Source organism: Octopus bimaculoides, chromosome 9 (assembly GCF_001194135.2).
Source record: "Octopus bimaculoides isolate UCB-OBI-ISO-001 chromosome 9, ASM119413v2, whole genome shotgun sequence".
In the NCBI taxonomy this organism is placed as follows: domain Eukaryota; kingdom Metazoa; phylum Mollusca; class Cephalopoda; order Octopoda; family Octopodidae; genus Octopus; species Octopus bimaculoides.
Genome location: NC_068989.1, coordinates 26,981,558 through 26,987,331, shown reverse-complemented (window position 1 = coordinate 26,987,331; position 5,774 = coordinate 26,981,558).

Below are 5,774 nucleotides of genomic sequence, written 5' to 3'. Positions count from 1 at the left end.
ACACACACACACACACACACACACACACACACACACACACACACACACACACATATATATATATATATATATAAATATATATATATTATATATAAAACATTCACAATATCCGAGTATAATGATAACAGATGTGGAACGTATCAATACATACATTCTGCTAAATCCATTAGAACAAAAAAAATCAAGATTTTCGCAAATGCAGATATGAACTACACAAGCAGAAATTTGACCTACTGTATTAAATGCCCGAATTGCGAAGAACTATATAATCGCAAGAGACGGAATGCATTATAGGAACGCTTACAAGTCCACAGACAACAAATCTAGAACGCTAATGTTTGTCAAATTCAATTGAGCGAACATACAGAAACATGTGTTCAGAAAATGTTTCTAAATTTTTTCCTTTACCCAAACTACATGATACAAATGAAGTTGGAAGAAAGATAAAAGAAATGTTGTTTATTAAAATGCTGAAGCCTTCTCTGACCGGAAATAAAAACAATAATGTAAAACCCAGTTAATGATGTGGATTAAAAAATATCTTTAACGTAATTTTTTTATATTCATATATAACAAATTACAGAAGGCTCACACCAATTCAAATTAAAACGATCAAAACCAACTAAGTTTGCTCACTTATGAAACCATTATAAGCAAGACGCAAGCTAATTGGTCAAAATAAAGGCCAGTAATATCAGTACGCCCGGCAAACCGTGATGTTTAAGCTGGACGTGGGTTGCTCAAAACCGTATTCCCAAAACTTCAGCCTGTTCGAGCATTCTAGTAGGTATAAAAATAAAAAAGTCAGTCATTTTACTACAGTTGTCAAGCACTCAGCTGTCCGTTAAATACATTTTGAAATCTGATGATTACTAGGAACGTATGAAGCGCTAATAGAACGTTTTGAAGGTTACAAGATGTTTTTTACTGTTTAACCCACTTCAACATTGTAAAAAATTAATTATTTTTTTTAAATACCATAATAGAGAACGTGAAAACTAGACCTTGTTTTAACTTTATTCAACTGATATATTATTCTATACACATTTACATAATTTCGGGATACACACACACATACACACACACACACACACACACACACACACACACACACACACACACACACACACACACACACACACACACACACACACACACACACACACATATATATATATATATATATATACTCGCAGAGATACTAGGCGTTGCTTGGGATTAAAATAGCATTGCTTTTTATTCTCTTACTTGTTTCAGTCATTTGACTGTGGCCATGCTGAACCACAGGCCTTTAGTCGAACAGAAAGAAAGAAAGAGGGAGGGAGGGAGGAAGAAAGAATCGAAGAACAAAGAGAGAAGGATGAAAGGAAGGAACGTACAAAGGAAAAAACAGACTAAAAGAGGGGAATTATTACAGAGGGTGTGAGAGAATATATATAAGCAAGTGAAAGAGAGAATGAGAAAAGGGAGAAAGTCGGTTGAAAAATGTAGAAATGTATACATATTATATACATAGATAGCCTTTGTTTTATATATATGTATATATGTATGTGTGTGTATACGTGTGTGCGTATACACACACACACACACACACACACACACATATATATATATATATATATATATATGTATGTATGTATTAATACTTAGCAGAAGCCACAGAATGAGTATAGATCCGAGAGTTTTGTGCGTTGGCACTAATACCTTCACAATGACTAGTTATGTGAGGTTAATCAAAAATTCAAACCTGTTGAAAAACTCTACACCAATTCTTAACTTGTTATTTTTCTTTTTTATGTGGGCCGTAGGTGCAGCCCAGTCTGAGTGATCCGTCTTCTCGATTATTCTTAGGCTTTCAAGTCTTTCAAGTTCCTTGTTTACCTGGTCTATTGCCACGAACGATACATTCTGGTTTGGCTTAAATACAGGTGTTGCACTTTGTTGTACTGCAATTTTGCCTCCCTTTTCGTGCAACAGCCCAGTTCCTCCCGGAAAACATGTGGAAATAAATGGTTCGTCTTTTATTTCATTCCCTCAGTGACATTCGAATCTTCGACTGAACTGGCTCTATTCCCACACAACATCTATGGGCGTATTCCACAATTTGAATAGTTCCATGCAATCTGTGCCGAATAGATTAACTAAATTTATTAGCACATATATTTTTGCCGTTTCCATTTGATTACGAAATGTCACATTACACACAAATTCACTGACTAAATATAATCATGTGCAACTTTTGTAGATTTAATTAATTTCGACTGACCGACATATTTCCAGCTTTCACCATTTGCAATGATAATATCACTTCCAGTGTCTAACTGTATTTTTACTCTGATATTTAAAATGTTTATACTAACGAATTTTTTGATTGTTATATTATCATTTTCTTTCGACGACATCCTGTTTTTTTCTTCTTTGTTCCAATGTTTGGTCAAGTTGTTTTAAAGTATGCTTTTATGTGTCCAATTTTTCCACAACGGAAGCATTACGCTTTCTTAAATTGACAGTTTTGCCCCAGGTGTAGACCTCCACGTGTAAAAAATAGGTTCATTTCCTGATTGTTGTCTTGTTTGTACTATAGTTTAGAACAAACTCGATTTCTATTCTTGCTGCTTTGCATTTCTTTCATTTGGAGGCACTCTTTATGTTAATTTTTCTCTGTGTAGTGTCTTAAATTTACTATTCTTTCACTCTTCTAACACTTGTAAGGTTACAACTTGGTTTTGTTCCAGCTTAGCGAGAATTCTTGTTCTTACTTCTACGTCTGTCTCTGAGGTTAGTCCCTGAGTAAACATCAGGCATTTCAACATACCTGGCGTTAGTTTGTCCAGCTTATACTTTTCACATTCCCCCTTAAATCTACCAGCATATGTGATGTAGTCCTTTTCTTTTTTTCTGTTCTAGGTTCAAGCATTTCCAATCTGTATCGAACAACGAGCTTTCCTTGCTAAACATTTCACACGATATGTCCATTGTAGCTTTAAATTTTATGCCAGAATGTTTACTTAGTAGTACGTAATTGTTGTAACGCTCATGTTCTGCTGCCAGTTTTCTTAAGATTAAACGCGTTTTTATATCGTCGTCCCAATTTTTGCACTCATTATTGAAGATTTGTTCGTATCTTCTATAGTAAGCTCCGGAGGTAGATCCTTCATCTGGTTCGAGCTTAAACTTTGTTATCGAGTTCGCAACATAATCTGGCGAGAACATTTTTTTCAGCATTTACTGACGACTTACACATTATTCATAGCAGCAGTTGTTGCTGTAATAGTAATTGTTGTTTTTGTTGCTCTGCTGAATTGTAGCTGCTCTTGTTTGTACAGTTGTAGTTACTGTTGCTCTTTCATATTGAATAGGCACGCTACATATTATAAACATGCTTTAAAACTAAGTGGCTTCCATGATAAAATATACTACATCCACGGCACTGAACTAAAAGTAAAATTAGCAAATAACCTATTACCCCTAATTCCACCGAAACTGAAGACCATACACCAAATTAGTAAAAGAAAAAACTGAAACTATCAAAATCCCGAATCTTATCTCCTGGCGAAATGTTGTGTTTGTAAAAATGTTATATACTAATGCTGTGTAGCAATAGTTGTAGCACAAGTAAAGACCTATATTGATAGCACCACAGAATGCAAACGTAAGTATTGCGCACATTTAAAGTCTTTCAAAAATCCTAATTATAAAACTTCAACCACGCTAGTTAAGCACATTCATTATCTTAAGTCAAAAAACATACAATATACACTGGCATGGTCTGTTGTAACGAGAACTTCTCTTATAACACAAAATTGGGCAAATGTAAATTATGCATTAATGAATCCCTTATTTTTCCTCCATCCATTATTATCAAACTTACGGGCGTAGTTTACTCATGAAAACATACGTATTATACAAAATTTTCGCACTCTCGTGATTCAGGTTCTTGGTTAAACTAACTCTCATTATTTTTCTAATCACTAATTCATTTTATAAAAAATATATTACCTTCTCTGTCTTCTACCTCTATGAATTAATGATCTATAAAATTACTAAAATTCTTTGTATCATTTCAGCAACTACTAAATGTGAACTTTCACAGCTACTATTAACCCTGAAGAAGGAGGCGTTGCTCAACATTGGGTATATATACCCTTTATTTTTACGAGCAATCAACCCCCCAAAACGGTCGTAGGGCACTTAACATTTTCCTCGTTACTTTCTTCCCTGATTTTTATCTTTCATCTCTTTTGATTAATTTCATTTTCATTCTGTGAGTCGGACCACATTTCTATATTCAGGGTGTCCACAAAGTCTGGGTACATGAGGATTAACACATACTTTAATAAATTATTATTTCTTATATTTAATTGTTTATGTTATGATTTTATTTACTCCATGTAGCCAGACTTTGTGGACACCCTGTATATTTACTTATACATCATCTATATATTTTAATATATTTATATATCAATGTTCACATCTCTATATTTTTAAATGTATCAATTACCCTATATATTTTAATATATTTATATATTTATATGTTTTTACTATATCTATATTCTTTATTTGCTTCAGTTCTTTGATAGTGGCCATGCTGGAGCATCGCCTTTAGTCGATCAAATCGATTCCAGGACTTATGCTTTCTAAGCCTAGAACTTATTCTATCGTTTCTTCGTCGAACCGCTAACTTTCTGGGATGTAAACACACCAACATCAATTGTCAAGCGATGGTGGGAGAACAAACACCGAAACAGAAACATACACACACGCATACACACATACATATATATGTACGACGGGCTTCTTTCAGTTACTGTCTACCAAATCCACTTTCAAGGCTTTGGTAGGCCCGAGGCTAGAGTAGAAGGCAATTTCCCAAGGTGCCACGCAGTGGGACTGAACTCGGAACCACGTCGTTTGGAAGTAAGCTTCTTACCACACACTTTTTAATGTATCTATGTATTTTAATATATTCTGTATAATAATTAAGTATGTGCTTCTGGTGATTCTTCTATGTCAACTCTTATTGATGAAAACGAGTTGGATTATTGTTTGTGGACTGAATTATCTGGGTTCTCTTCACTTATATATTTATCTTTTGTCCCAAGTCAGTCTGAATTTCTTGAGAAATTCTAAGTGCAACATTGAATCTGAGGAAAATTAGTTTATCTCATATTCTTTCTTAAATCTAATTATATATATATAGCTGAAGGATTAAAAGTAATCACAGGACATACTAAGCATGTCTAATTGCTAGAAATAACAGTCAAAATTCTTATCTAAATCGCCAAAATAACTATACAAATCAACCGTCCGAAGGCAAAAGGGCTAAGAATATCCCAGCATACATTCAAGTATTTGGACTCACGTGAATTAGTTCCTGGACTGGCAAATAGCCTCAGCTTCCTCAGCACGTGTTACCATGATAGAGATCCCCAACCCGTCGTGTTGAAGTCTGTGCTGCAACTGATTCGTTTTGCGCCAAATTCATAGTAGCCACCAGTGTGAAAATATTTTCAATACGGAAAAAAAAAAGTAATTCACCCCAAAATAACTTGCGAAGATACTATTGACTCTGTTATTGTCTAGTGTAACGATTTAAAAAAAAGATAATAACGGAATCAATATTATAGGTGATATCAGGCTCCCGAAACGCATTAAATAAAGGAAGGATTAAAATTAATCAAAGGGCATACTAAGTATGACTACCTGCTGGAAATAACAGTCAAATCTTCGGACGGTTGATTTCTGTAGCTATTATCAGTTTATTTTGGTGATTT